Source organism: Canis aureus, chromosome 30 (assembly GCF_053574225.1).
Source record: "Canis aureus isolate CA01 chromosome 30, VMU_Caureus_v.1.0, whole genome shotgun sequence".
NCBI lineage: Eukaryota > Metazoa > Chordata > Mammalia > Carnivora > Canidae > Canis > Canis aureus.
The window spans coordinates 4182968-4198770 of record NC_135640.1 but is presented as its reverse complement, the minus strand read 5'-3'; positions in this window follow the sequence as shown (position 1 = coordinate 4198770).

Genomic DNA, 15803 nt, shown 5'->3' with positions numbered 1-15803 from the left:
TGCTCCTCCCCATAAAGGTCAGGGATTTCTTTTCTCTTGCTGCTTTAAGGATCTTCTCTTTATCTTTGGAATTTGCAAGCTTTACTATTAAATGTCGAGGTGTTGATGGGTTTTATTGATTTTAGGGGGGGATCTCTCTATTTCCTGGATCTGAATGCCTGTTTCCCTTCCCAGATTAGGAATGTTTTCAGCTAGGATTTGTTCAAATACATATTCTGGCTCTCTGTCCATTTCGGCGCCCTCGGGAACCCCAATTACACGTAGGTTTTTCTTCCTCAGGCTGTCGTTTATTTCCCTTAATCTGTCTTCCTGGTCTTTTAATTGTCTCTTTTTTCCTCAGTTTCCCTCTTTGCCATCAACTTGTCTTCTATATCACTCATTCGTTCTTCCACCTCATTAACCCTTGACATTAGGACTTCTAGTTTGGATTGCATCTCATTCAATTGATTTTTAATTTCTGCCTGATTGGATCTAAACTCTGCAGTCATGAAGTCTCTTGAGTCCTTTATGCTGTTTTCTAGAGCCACCAGTAGCTGTATAAGTGTTTCTGAATTGGCTTTCTGACATTGAATTGTAATCCATATTTTGTAACTCTTAGGAGAGAGGACTGTTTCTTTCTTTTAAGGTGCGGTTTTCCTTCTAGTCATTTTGCTCAGTGCAGAGTGGCCAAAAACAAGTTGTATTGGGAAAAGGAGAAAAAGAGGGAGAAAGAAGGAAAGAAAAGAGAAAAAGTGAAAAGGAAGAAAAAAAAGAAAAAAGAGAAGAAAAAGAGAAAGAAAAAGAAAGAAAGGAATAAAGGGTGGGGGATGCAAACAAATCAAAAAGAAATCAAAGAAAAGAAAAGAAAAAACCACGGGGAGTATCTCTGATTCTGTATACTTAAGTCCCTTGACTTCCCCTGGAACTTGTCAGTATAGCTGGTCTTCTGGGGGAGGGGCCTGTTTTGCTGACTTTCAGGTGTTAGCTCTTGGGGGGCTGCTGTGCCCTCTGCCTGGTGCAGGGCTCGTTTAACCTGTGAGGCCCCAGGAGGAACCATCCCAGTGACGCCAGCAGCTCTGGAGCCCTGGATTCAGCTCCCACAGTAACTATGGAGCTCTCCCTCTGCAGGGCCTGGAGGTGCCAAGGTGGGGACGCTGATCTGCTCAGCTCTGGGCAGAAGCGTCCTAGCTGTCGTGGGCCTTCCCAGGCTCTACCTGTCCCAGGGGTAGGCCGGATCCTGGGCTGTGTCCTGGCGCCCTGTGCTCCAATGCCTGCGCTGTTGGATTCCCCCTCCCGGCCACACAGCTGCCTCCATGGTGCCGCTGCCCGAGCCCCTCTGAGCTGGTCCCAGAGCCCCACAGCCCTCTCCGCAGGGATCCTCTTCCTCTGCCGGAGCCCACTCCGTGCCCTGGCCTCACAGCCCCCTCCATGTGGAGCCACCACCGAAGCCCCTGAAAGCTGCTCCTGGTCCAGCTGTGGGCCCTGCAGTCTTTTAGGGAGCTCGACGTGGGATATGGTGCAGTCTCCTGGGCGCGCAGGTGTCTATTAGTGTTCCAGGGATCCCGAGGGCATCCCCGCCATCTTGGCGTCCTGCTCCAACTCCCTGCGGGTGCCTTTCCACCCAGGAAGATTGGTGAAGCTCCTGCTTCTCTGGGTCAGAGCTTTCTTATCCTGGAGGCACTCGCCCAGGCCTTAGCCCAGAACCTCGTGCGGCCCCACCCCCTTGGATGCCTTTTGTTTCTTTTTTTTTTAATTTTTATTTATTTATGATAGTCACACAGAGAGAGAGAGAGAGAGAGAGGCAGAGACACAGGCAGAGGGACAAGCAGGCTCCATGACCCGGGAGCCCGATGTGGGATTCGATCCCGGGTCTCCAGGATCACGCCCTGGGCTGAAGGCAGGCGCTAAACCACTGCGCCACCCAGGGATCCCCTTTTGTTTCTTTATTTCTTTCCCCCCTCTTCCTACCTTGATAGAAGTGCGAACTCTTCTCACTGTAGCATTCCAGCTGGTCTCTCTTTAAATCTCAGGCCGAATTCATAGATTTTCAGGATGATGAAAATTATCTAGGTAATTTGGTGGGGACAGGTGATTTGGGGACCCTACTCTTCTGCCATCTTGCCCCTCCCTCCACTTTCCTATTTCAACCAATGTCAGAGAGACACAGGATAAAGCAGTGTGGTTCTAGGGCCCCGCTGGCTCCGTTGGTTAAGCATCTGAATCCTGACTTCACCCTTGGTCTTGATCTCGGGGTCATGAATTCGAGCCCTGTGCCGAACTGTGAATGAGGCATGGAGCCTACTTAAACAAACCAAACCCACAGGGGTGTGGTTCTGGCATAAGCTGAAGGAGCAGAATAGAGAGCCTGGAAGAAAATGCACTCCGATACCGTCAACTGATTTTTTAAACTTAATTCAATTTAAACCTAATTAATTAACAGTATAGTGTATTATACTTTCAGAGGTAGAATTCAGGGTTTCACCAGTTGGAGATAACACCAGGGCTCATGACATCACGTGCCCTCCTTCATGCCCGTCTACCAATTACCCTGTCCCTCCACTCCCCTCCCCTACAGTGACACTCAGTTTGTTTCCTGTGATTGAGTCTCTTTTTCCTCCATCTCTGTTTTCATATTATTTGTTTTTCCATCCCTTCACAGATGCTCATCTGCTTTGCTTCTTCAATTTCACCTATGAATGCAACCATACGGTAATTTTCTTTCCTGACTGACTTATTTCACTTAACATGATCCCTCTAGTTCTATCCACATCATTGCAAATGGCAATATTTTCTTCTCTTTAATAGCTGAGTACCGTTCCTATCATCTAACTATCATCTATGACCATCATCTATCTTCCATCCTCTTTATCGATCATCTGCCTGAGGGCATCGAGTCTCCTCCCACAGTGTAGCTACTGTGGACCCGGCTGCTGTGGACATTGGGGTGCAGGTGTCCCCGAGTCTCATGCATCTGTATCTTCAGGGTGAGCTAAGGCCGTGCACCTGCTGGTCACAGAGCGGCTCTATTTGTAACTTCCTGAGGAGCCTCCACACCGTTTCCAGGGTGGCTGTGCCAGCCTGCGGTCCCGCCCACAGAGTGTAGGGTTGAGTGAGTTTTGCAGGACGTTGTTAAAGTCTGGTCCACATTTCATTTTGCATCATGTGGGCTCCAATAATTGTCCTTAAGTATTTCTGGGGAAGCCAGGTATTGGGCTCCTTTTCAGTGAGACGTTTCCATAGCTCATAGGCCTCAGCTGTAGCCTGGAAGGAGGCAGGTGTGGACCTGTGCACAGGGATGCTGCCTCCTACATGGCCTCCTGCAGTGCCTGAGCGTCCCGCAGGAGGCGCCCGAGCCCAGGCCCTGCCCAAGTGCCGCAAAGGCTCAGTAGGCCTCGTCCACCTGCACTAACAGGAGCCCACCTGTGCTGGGGAGGCCTGAGGAGGACGTGGGGATGCACCATGCTGATGAGCCCCGGTCTCCTCAGGAACCGCAGTGAGGCTTCAGGAAGATGTGGGCCCGCATCCACCCTGACAGGAACACCTGGGCCACTTCAGGACCTGCAGGGAGGCTTCAGGAAGCTGTGGTGCCGTGTCCACTCTGGCAGGAGCTCCCGGGCCGCTCAGGACATAAGTTGAGGCTTCTGGAAGGTGAGGGCCGCATCCACGGTGTCAGCAGCCCTGGCCTCCTCAGAACCTGCAGTGACGTTATGGGAGGACATGTGGCCATGCCCACACAACAGGACGCTGACGTCCTCAGGACCCCCGGTGTAGACTTCGGGAAATATGGGGATGCTTCCATGCAGACAGGAGACCCCAGCCTTGTCAGGGCCTTTGGTGAGGCCTAAGAAAGATGTGGGTGCCAAATCCACACTGACAGGAGTCTCCGGCCTCCTAAGGACCTGCCCTTTGACTTCGGGATATATGGGGCTGTATCTATGCTTACAGGAGCCCACAGCGCCCTCAGGACCCGCGGTGAGTTTTCTGGAGGTCATGGGGCCATGTCCAGGCTAACAGGAGCCCCCGGCCTCCTGAGGACTTGCTGTGAGGCTTCCAGAGGATGTGAGGCATAGTCCACAGTGACAGGAGACCCAGTGTCGTCAGGACCCGCTGACTATGACTCAGGAACACGTGGGACCACATCCACACTCACAGGATCCTGACTTCCTCGGCACCCCCTGGAGGACTCTGGAGGCACCATTGGGGGCCACGTCCACCTCAGAAGGGATTACTCAGAACCACAGGGTAAGTGAATGGGTAGAATGAATGGTAGGGTCAGGGGAGGGGAGGTAGTTGGTTGTTAGGTTAGATGTTAGGGTTTCGTGATTATGCTTATGGTTATGGATTAGAGGATAGCATGAGGGATAAAGTAAGGGTCAGTGTTTAGGAGTCGGATGGGGGTTAGGGATTAGGGAAAGGGTTTAGGGTTAGTGTTAGGGACAGGATTTAGAGTTAGGGTAGGGTTTAGGCTTAGGGATTAGGGCAGGATGTTAGGAGTTGGGGTTAGGGTTATGGTTAGTGTTAGGGTTGTGATTAGGTTTGCAGTTAGGATTAGGTGTTAGGATGTGAGTTAGGGTTAGTTGTTAGGGTTAGGGTTAAAGTTAGGGCTAGCTTTAGAGTTAGGGTGAGCGGTAGGGTTAGGATAGGGGTTAGGATTAGGGTTAGTGTTTGGTTAGAGGTAATGGTCAGGTCAGGGTCAGGGTAGGGTCAGGGTACGGTTTTGGAAAAGGGTAAGAGATAGGGTTAGGCAGTGGGTTAGGGGTTTTAGGGTACGAGTTAGGGTACATTTTGGGGTATGAGATAGGGTTAGTATTAGAGGGTTAGGGTTAGGGTACAGGAAAACGTTCAGAATAGGTTTTGAGTATATTAATTTAAGGTTAGGGTTAGAGGTTAGGGTTAGGGTTAGATTTAAGGTAGCGGTCAGGGTTAAGGAAACCTAAGAATAGGTTAAGGAATTATGGTGAGGCTTGGCAGGTAGGTTCAGTGAATGTGTTTCTGTCTTGGGGTTTGTGTTTGGTTGTCGATTAGTGATGGGTCTTGTTTTAGGTTTCAGTTAACATTAGGATTAAGTGTAGGGTTAGGGTTATGTCTGTGTATGGTTAGAGTTTCAGTCTTGACCTGTGCCTGCACTGGGACTCCTAGTATCTTGGGCAGTTTAGTTTTATGCACTCTATTTAGGTTTTGGGTTCAAAGGTACCTTGACTCCACCAAGTCAGTGGCCTCCCCAGAGAATCAAAATACAGGCTTCTGCTGGGTTGAGAATAGACATGGCAGGCTTCTCCCGAGCTGAGCTAAGGAGGGGATTTGGGGCTCTAAATACTCTTTATTTGGATTTTCAGTTGCCTTTCTGATTTTATCTCTTGTGTGCACATGTATCCTCTATACTACCAATTATATTTTAAAGTTTTATTGAATTCCTATTTGTAAACACAGTATAATATAGTTTCAGGTTTACCACATACTGATTCAACCCTTGGGTGCAATGCCTGGTACTGGTCACAGGTGCCCTCCACTATCCCCATAGCCTGATTCCCCATCCCCCCCCACCTTCCTCTGGTATCTATTAGTTTATTCTCTGTGGTTAAGAGTGAGTTTCTTGGTTTGCTTCTGTCATCCCACCCCATCAATCCCCTTGCCAGTTTGTTTGTTTTCTTAAAATTTACTTGTGAATGCAATTGTATGGTATTTGATATCTGTCTTTCTCTGACTGACTGAGTTCATTTAGCATAAGTCCCTTCCACTTCTCCCATGTCATTGTAAATGGCTTCATTTCATCCTTTGTGATGACCGAGTGATGTCACAGTGTGTATATTTACCACATCATCTCTGCCCATTCATCTGTTGATGGCTGTATCCACAGTTTGGCTCTTGTTGATAATGCTGCTACAAACACTAGGCTGCGTGTCCCTCTTTGAATCTAAGAGACTACTTTTATATCCTCGGGATAAATACCTAGCTGTGAAATTTTGGAATCATAGGGTACTTCTACTTTTAACTTCTTGAGGACCCTCCACACTGTTTTGCACAGTAGCTGCAGCTGATCTCATGCTCACGAGGAGTATAAGGGGGCTCCCCCTTCTCCATAGCCTCACCAACACCTGTTGTTTCTTGTGTTGTTAATTTTAGCCATTTCGACGGCTGTCAGGTGACATCTTATTGTGGTTTTGGTTTGCATTTCCCTGATGATGGGTGACGCTGGGTGTTTGTCCATGTGTCTGGTGGCCATCTGGATGTCTTGACAGAGACAAAGTCCATTCATGTCTTCTGCCCATCTTCAGTTGGATAATTTGTGTTTAGGATGCTGGCATTTATATTTGCTTTATGTATTTTGGATACTAACTCTTTATTGGATGTGTTGTTTACAAATATCTCCTCTCATTTTGTATGTTGCATTTTAGCGTTGCTTGTTTCCTTCACTTTGCAGAAGCTTAGCAATTTGATGAACTCCCAATAGGATTTTTGCTTTTGTTTCGCTTGCCTCAGATGCATATCTGGAAAGCAGATCCAATGGCCAATGTCAAAGATGTTGCTGCCTATCTTTTCTTCTTTGTATGATTTCAGGTCCCACATTTAGGTCTTTCACCCATTTTGAATTTATTTTTTATATATATGGTGTAAGAAAGTGGTCCAGTTTCATTCTTCTGCATGTGGCTGCCTGGTTTTCCCAACACCATTTGTACATATCCTGGGGTCAGGGTTAGGGTTTGTTGAAGAGACGGTCTTTGTGCTTTGGATATTCCTTCCTTCCTTGTTGTTGTTTAATGGACCATAGTGTTACAGGTTTGTATCTTGTTTCGCCTCCCATTCTATTCTATTGATATAAGCGTCTCCTGTTGGGAGATTCTTGATTGCTGATTCAATTTCTCTGCCTGTTATCTGTGTGTTCAAGTTTCTTATTTCTTCCTTTTTCATTTTTGCTATGTTATATATTTCTAGGAATTGATCTATTTCTTCCAGGTTCGGGGTTGCTGGCATATGATTTTTCATAATGTTCTCTTATAAACATTTGTATTTCTAGTGTTGGTGGTTATTTCTCTTTTCTCATTTATGATTTTATTTGGGTCCTTTCACATCTTTATATCTTTTTCTTTTTTAAAGATTTTATTTATGTATTCATGCGAGACACAAAGAAGCAGAGGTATAGGCAGAGTGAAAATGGGGCTCCATGTGGGGAGCCTGATGTGGGACTTGATGCCCCAGGAGTCCGGGTTCGTGATCTGAGCCAAAGCAGATGCTCAACCACTGAGGCACCCAGGTGCCTTGCTGATTCAATTCCTTTGCTAGTTATGGGTCTGTTCACATTTTCTATTTCTTCCTATTTCAGTTTTGCTCGTTTGCACATTTCTAGGGACTTGTCCATTTCTTCCTGGTCTCCCAGATGTTAGCGTATAACCTTTCATAGAATTCCCTTATAATTGTCTTATTTTTCTGGTGTTGATTGTGATCTCTCTTCTCTCATTTGTGATTTTATTTATTAGGTCTTTTCTCTTTTCTCATTGATAAGGCTGGCTAGGGCTTGTCTATTTTATTAATTATTTTGAAGAACCAACTCTTAGTTTTGTTATTCCATTCTACTGTTTTGTTGTTTCTGCATTGTTTATTTCTGCTCTCATCTTTATTTTTTCCCTTCTTCTGTAGGCTTCAGGCTATGTTTGCTATTCCTTTTCCAGCTTCTTAAGGTGTAGTGTTGGGTTGTGTATTGGAGACTTCTTGTTTCTTGAGGTAGGCCTGTATTGCTATGTACTTTTCTCTTACGACTGCCTTTGCTACATCCCAGAGGTTTTGAGAAACATGTTTTCATTTTCATTTGTTTTAAATTTCCTATTTAATTTCTTGGTTACTCCATTCATTCTCTAGTAGGATGTTCATAATCTCCACGTATTTTTGGTCTGTCCAATTTTTTTTTTTTACTGTTGACTTCAAGTTTCATAGTGTCTGGTCCAAAACTGTACAGGGTGTGATATCAACCTTCTTGTAACTGTAGTACCTGTTGAGGGCTGATTTGTTGGCCATGATATGATCTGTTCTGTAGAATGTCCCATGTGCTTTTGAAAGGAATGTGTAGGGATCCCTGGGTGGCGCAGCGGTTTAGCACCTGCCTTTGGCTCAAGGCGCCATCCTGGAGACCTGGGATCGAATCCCATGTCGGCCTCCCAGTGAATGGAGCTTGCTTTTCCCTCTGCCAATATCTCTGCCCGCCCCCCTCTCTCTGTGTGACTATCGTAAATAATAAAAAAAATGAAGGAAGGTGTTCTGCTTTAGGATGAAATGTTCAGACTATATCTGTTGAGTCCCTGTGGTCCAGTGTGTCAAGGCTATTGTTCCCCTGTTGATTTTCTGTATACACGATTGGTCCATTGCTTAAGTGGTTGTTAAAATCCCTGTCATTGTATTATTATCAGTGAGTTCCTGTACGTTTGTTGTTAATTGGTTTCTATATTTAGGTACTCCCATGTTGGCAACATAAATATTTAGTTGTTTGATCTTGATAGAGAGTCTTTTTAATTTTGAAATAATGCCCTTCTTCATCTCTTCTTACAGTATTTGTTCTTTCTTTTTTGAAATTTAAATATTTTATTTATTTATTCATGATAGATACACAAAGAAGCAGAGACAGAAACATAGGCAGAGGGAAAGCCAGGCTCCACAAATGGAGGTCGATGTGGGACTTGATCCTGGGATCCCAGGATCACCCCCTGAGCCGAAGGCAGATGCTCAACCACTGAGCCACCAGGTGTCCCCTAGGGTTTGGTTTCAAATCTCGTTTGTCTGATATAAGTATGGGTCCTCCAGCTTTCTTTTGATATCCATTAGCATGATAGATGATTTTCCATCCCCTGACTTTCAATCTCCTAGTGTCTATAAGTCTAATGTGAGCATCTTGTAGGCAGCATACAGATGGATCTTGTTTTTTTAATAACGATTAAAATGAGAGAGTGAGGGACAGAGAGAGAAAGAGAGAGAGAGAGAGGCAGAAAATTAGGCAGTGAGAGAAGTAGGCTCCCCACCAGGAGCAGAATATGGGACTTGATCCCAGAGTCCAGGATCACACCCTGAGTCAAAGGCAGAGGCTCAACCCCTGAGCCAACCAGGCATACCGGATTCTGTTTTTTAAGCCACTCTGATACCCTAAACCTTTGATTGGAGCATTTAGTCTATCAGCATTCAGAGTGATTATTCAAAGATATGAACTTTGTGCCTTTGTGTTTCCGGAAGAGATGGTGTTTCCAGTGACTTTCTCCGGTCCTTTCTAGTCTATGTTTCTTTTGGTCTCTTTTTCCCCCCCTAGAAGAGTCCCTCTTAAAATTACTTACTGGACTGATTAAGTGGTCATGAACTCCTTTATATGTTGCCTGTCTAGGAAAATCTTTATCTCTCCTTCTCTCCTGAATGACACCCATGCTGAAAGAAGAATTCATACAAATTGGACTCCAATAAAAAGAAATTTAAAAACCTAAAATAAATTCTTTCTAATATGATTGAGGAAAATGGCATGTAGGAGGAAAACCAGAAGCACAAACAGAGAAGGAGAGATTTCACCCTCTGTAGCCTTCACAGGGAACTGGTGTCCTTTCCTAGCAGGGGGCCCCCGTCCGTAGGATGCTTCCTTCCCCTCTGTGCCCTTGTTGGAACCCAGCAGGCACATCTCCGTGCCTTCAGCACGTCTGCAGTCGTGGTTTATAGCGTCTTCCATGTATCCTATTGGGGATCACAGCGTGGTGTATGTAACCATCCGGCTGCTGTTTGACAACATTGGGGGATTCTGACTTTTGTTGGTTTTGGGGTGTGTGTGTCTATCACATGCAGCTATCACATGCAGCTATTGGATCCTCTGGCTGGGTAACCCAAAACCTGGAAATGGTTGGCACAACATCATTTCTGGTGCTGGCGCTGGGTGGCTGGTGGCTGGGCTCTCCTGTCCACCCTGGGGCTCGCTCATGCAGTGTCTTTCCGCTGGAGAGTCAGCTGAGCTGGAAGGTCCAGCTCGGCCACATTCCCATGTCTGGCAGTGGGTCCTGCCGAGCGCCGGCTGCTTCTCTTCTCCCCAATGCCTCTCCAGCAGGGAGCCAGACATTCGGGCCACCCTTGCGGGGAGCTCCTGAGGAACCGGCTGCCCATGGCGGGAAGCCATGAGGCTGCCTGTATGTGGGAGTCAGAGTGGGGATGGGGATGGGGTTCCTTGTTCCCCTGTGCTGACTGGCCTTCAGGCCGAGTCCCATGCTCACCCACCCCCTACTCACTCGGGCAAGGAGGGTGCGTTCCACACGTTGGTGTGAGAGATCCAGCACCAAAAGGTGTTCACACTGAGTCCACCTGGTGAGGGTGGTCCAGGTGGATGAGCTGCAAGTGTGGGACCCAGGAAATTTAACAAAAATCCCCTACCCCTGGACAAGCAGAGCAGGAGTGATTCCATTTTGTGCTATATCCGCCACCTCCCCTATGACCCCCAAATGACCTGCTTATGGCTTAAGGTGCTGCCCCGCCCTAGTCATTCCACTGGGCACACCCTAATCGGAAATCTGCTCATAACAATGTAACCATGCTTTGTGCCCGCCAAAACCCCGCAGCGATTCTGACCAAAGAATAGGCCAGGTCAAGTGGATCCTATAGGGTAAGGTGTAATTCAATCGGCCACCTACATGTGGACCGACATGACTGTGCAAATTTCTGCATATCCCATGGTCCACTGGCCCCTATAAAGCTGCCTCACCTCTTAGTCTCAGGGTCCAAGTCCCTGCTGCAATGTGTCTGGTGCACTTGGACCAACTTTTGGTTGGTCCCAGTGGGGGCTCCAGCTTGTAAAGAAACCCTAGGGAGTTTGCATTGGTGTCGGCTCCTTGGTGGTTTCTTGGATTCGCAATCTTGGGCATAACACAAGGGCCTGCTGTCCTGAAATCACTTCCATGGCCACGCTGACCACCCTGCAGGCCCTCTGTGCCCCAGGTACCCAGGCACAGGGATGCGGGGAGGGAGAAAGTGCCCCGGAATCCGGCCAGCCCCGGCCCCCTGGACAGAGGGAGCAGTGACCTCTCAGGTCACTTTGCACAGACCCTGGTGACCTGAGGCTCCCTGGCTGTCACACTCTCCCACCCATTCTGGCCCACGGGGCACAGGCTGAGTCCCAGTAAAGTCTGTGAGGCCTGACCCTGGCGTCCGGCCACCCCTGGATGGCACGTGGGGACGTCAGCTGTGTGTGCCTAGCGGCACCCCTGCATGTGCTGGTTGGGGCCTCAGTGGTGCCCCCTCCTCCTCACTGTGGGTCTCTCCACGCCCCATGCACAGAGTTCTGGGAGACACACAAACGGGCTGGTTGTGCATTTTTGCACCACAACACTTTATTGACTTTCTACAGCAAACAGGCTCAGAGCAGAGGGTGTGCGCCTTCTCCTGGGGAAGGAGACCCTTCTGTCTTAGGGGAGAGCAAGAATCACACGGAGTGGGGGGGGGCGAGTGCTGGAGTCCCCCACCTGGGAGCATGTGTGGACTCTGGTTGGAGGTGTGTGTCCTAGGTTTCAGCCTGAGTGACGGTTCTGAGGACAGCAGAGCTGACCTGGAACTGTAGCTCATGGGCTCCTGTGCTGGATCCCTGCAGGGCAGCTGGACCCCGGCCTCGGGACCCCTGGGGCCCCAGCACCTGTAGGAGCCTGCCTCCTGGTGTGGGTGTGGGTGGGGCCCACCGACCTACCCCTCCTCTCCCCACCCTGGGGTGTACCGGGATCCCCCGGTCTGCCCTAGGTCAGCGACCTGGATCTGTGGGTGCACGCCCAGTGCCCAGGAGGCCACATCCAAATGTGAGAAGGCTCGCTCATCCCGGGGCCAGAATCCAGGGCTGGCCAGGGCCATGGGGGGGCTGGATCCCATTAGTCTTTGTGTTGGGCCTGGTGGGGGCTCAAATCAACCCAACCCCCCAGAGCCTGGCGACCAGTCAGCCCAGGTTCCTCTAGGTTAGGGGCTGGTGTCCTGTGCAGGGTGTGCCACACTCCAGGAGGGACAGTGGGCGTGGCAGGGCACAGTGGGTCCTCTGCACCACTCACCTGCACACACCCTGTTGGGGGCTCCCTGTCTTCCCTCCTCCCTGCCACCCCTGGGTACTCTATGGGACACCTGGGGTTCTGATGGGAGCAGGGTATCCATAGAACCCTGGGGATGCTGAGCATGTCCCACAGGGGGCAGCTGCATTGGGTCTTGCTCAGGGACGATGGTGTGGGGGTGGATGGTGTGGGGGCATGGGTATGATGGTGGTAGAGTGTGGGGGATGGTGAAGGGGGGATTGTGTTGGGGTATAGTGTGGGTGGGGATTGTGTGAGGTTGTGTGTGAGGGGGATGGAGTAGGGGTTATGCCATGGGGGATGATGATGTTAGGGGATGATGTGGGTCTGGGAAATGGGATGGGGTGGGGGGGCTGGCAGACACACGGCAAACCCTTTATCTAAGATCCACAGGGGAAATCTACAGAAAAAGGTGACCCCGGTCTGGGGTTTGCTGTGACACTTGCCCCTGGGGCCCCGTGTGGTCAGTGCAGGGCCCTGGCTGGACCGGGGACAATATCTCGGGTCATCATACTATGTATGTTTACAAATTGCAAATTGTCTCAAATTAAATGCATAGAATTTAGAAATATATAAAGCACCGAGAGGAGGTGTCACCCTGACCCGTCCGACCCTCATCAGATCGATGTGTGTCCTCCTCCAGTCACAGCCATGCACCCTGCCCCCTTGTCCCCTTACTGACCCCCACGGCCCGCACCCCCAACCCCTGCTTTTCAGGGGGCCGTCCCTCACCCCTTTGGTTTTCAGCTCACATGGCATCCCCTGGAGGCCCCATCCTAGTGGCCTCCTCATCCCCAAGACTCCAGGGGAGGGGTCATGGGGGTCATCCCCAACACCTTACCATGCAGCCGTGTGTTGTTGGCTTCTGTTCTTCCCCCGGCCTCAGAAGCCCCGTGTTCCCTACCCAGAAACCCCTGGTCTTCCCCTGGAGCCCGATCCCCCCTGGCCCCTCAGCCTCACCCTACCCTGTAGTAGTATCAAAACATGATGTGACTGCTGAACGTCCTGTTGACTTCCAAGTCTACCTCCGTGATGTCCTAGGAGGAGACCAGGGCCTCCTCTTTCATTTACTGTGGGAAAACCAAGGAGGAGATGCAGGCATCAGGGACACAGACCCCGACATGTCACAAGCTGCAGTGCTGAGCAGGGAGCCCTAGGGCAACCATGCGAGTGTGTCCTGCAGAACCTCCTTCCTTCCTCTGGGAGGCTGGGGATGGCAGGAGTGCCCACCGTGCCCATGGGACCTGTGTGAGGGCCTGTGCACAGCTGTTGTGGGCGGGGAGGTGACTGAGGGTCAGCCTGGGTGGGATGGCATAGGGGTTCAGCCCAGGTGGGAGGGGACATGGGGGTGTTGTGCCCAAGATTGCGAATCCGAGAAACCACTACAGAGCTGACACTGATGCAAACACACAAGGGTTGATTTCCAAACTCGAGCTTGCGTCCAAGTACACCCTACACAGCGGAGCAGGGACTTGAGCCCCAAGGTAGTGTTTTGCTTTTAAGGGCTTGTCCTGGGGACCTCCAGAATGGCTGGAGTAATTCCTCAAGTTCTTTTTACATTTTGATATGGGGCCTTCAAGGGCATTGACCTCTGTTCTCATTCTAATAGACTCCTCCAGCCCTCAGTTCTTATTCTAATGTGGGGCTTTCTAGGACATTAAGCTGTAAACTTTTGTTTTTTTCCTGTAACTGTAGGCATGTAAATTTCAGCTCTTCTTCACAGGGGCCTGGGATGGCTGGACATGTTCGAACGCTGAACTTAAAGTGGAAAGGCCTTCATTTTCTCAGCCTACTTGAGTCCCGTCCCATCCTATCTTGCTCCTTCCCCCTTCCCCAGAGCTCCTGAGAGAGCAATTGCAAATGACCACAACTTGGCATTCTGCTTTGGGGGACAGGACCAGGGATTTGGGATCAGGAAGAGCTGGGGTGCAGTCATCCTGGCTGTGCAGCGGGATTTGATGCTGCAGACTCTTATTCCCTAAGGCTATCTTGACAACTGACTTTGTACATACAAAAGCTGTCCTTTATCTTTAAAGTTGAAGAGCCAGTCAAAGCCTTTTTTCTCTGCCTATCTGATTGCTCAGATTCCAATCTGAGATGTATTTCCTGTTAATAAGGATAATTTACTATCCATAGTACTATGCTTAAAATATTCTGACACAAGTAATTCAGAGGGATGAGGGTTTCTCATCTCTTTCTTCACAGCTCACTCATCAGGAAATGCATCTTTATGGATTTGGAAAGAACTGAGAGACATTATTACCAAAGGTCTTATTATTATGTGAAGGATTCTTCCCTGAGATTCTTACCCTGTTTCAACTGACACTGAAACACTGTGAACTCTTTGGAAGACAAATTTCAAGGAAATAAATGTTATGCATTACTAATTTTAAATGCCCTTGCAATATGGTGTCTATTATACTAGAAGTATTTTTATCTGATTTTTGCTATTTGTTATCCGTTCCTGCTTTTCAGGTTGAGGAGGCATTGTACGTGTTCATAAGTGTTTTTCTTTCCTTCTGATATAAACTTCTTACTTTGTTCCCATCGAAGGAAGTCTTTAAGAATAAGGCTAAAGTTAAACTATTCTTAAAATGTCTTTACACTTGGAGCCTGATTCATTTAAGTCAATTTTCAAAATAAATCTTATTTATTAGGAAAACAAGAAAGATTTATAGGGAAATTGAGAAGATAGTACAGAGCATTCGCATGCACTTGCACTCAATTTCTCCAATTATCGATATCTTATATTAGTATGGTACAAATATTAGCTAATGAATCAATATTAAAATAGTCGCATTAACCAAAGACCATACTTTATTCAGATTTCCTTAGTTTTTGCTAAGTTACCATCCCTCATATCACATTCCATTTGTCCTCCTGTTTTCTTAGGCTCCTCTGGATTGTGACATTCTTTCAGCCTTTCCTACTTGTTGTTGCCCTGGAACACTTTGAGAAGTAGAGTATTTTGTAAAATTTCCTTCAGTTGGGACATGTCTGTTGTTTATCCCATGATTGAAGTGTTTTTGTGGATTATATACAGAGATATACTGCCATTTTCATTATATCATATAAAGGATAGATACTATCAACATGATTTATCAGACTTGGTATTGATCTGATCATCTTGCTGAGGTAGTGTTTGTCATCTTTTCCCGTAGTTAAGTGATGATTCTTCTTCTTCTTCTTCTTCTTCTTCTTCTTCTTCTTCTTCTTCTTCTTCTTCATTATTATTATTATTATTATTATTATTATTATTATATTATCATTGTTATTTTAAGTTTTTCATAATATATTCTGTAGAAAGAAGTTACTATGTGTATTCCACACCTAAGAGTGGGAAGCTATGCTCATCAACTTGAAGGTGGAATGTCTGCACAAATTGTTTGAAATTCTTCTACATGGGAGATTTCTCTTCTTGTGGGTTTTCTTTTCTTTTTCAAAGATGTTATTTATTTATTTGAGAGAGAGAGAGGAGAGAAAAACCATGAGTGACAGGGGCAGAGGGAGAGGGAGAAGCAGGTTCCCTGCTGAACCGCGAGCCTTCCTTGGGACCTGGATCATGATCTGACTTAAGGCAGAAGCTTAACTGAATGAGCCACCCAGGTGCCACTATTTCTTTCTTTCCCTCTTTCTTTCTTTTTTTAAAAATAATATATTTACTTTTTATTGGTATTCAATTTGACAACATATAGAATAACACTCAGTGCTCATCCCGTCAAGTGCCCCCCTCAGTGCCCATCACCCATTCACACGGACCCCTGCCCTCCTCCCCTT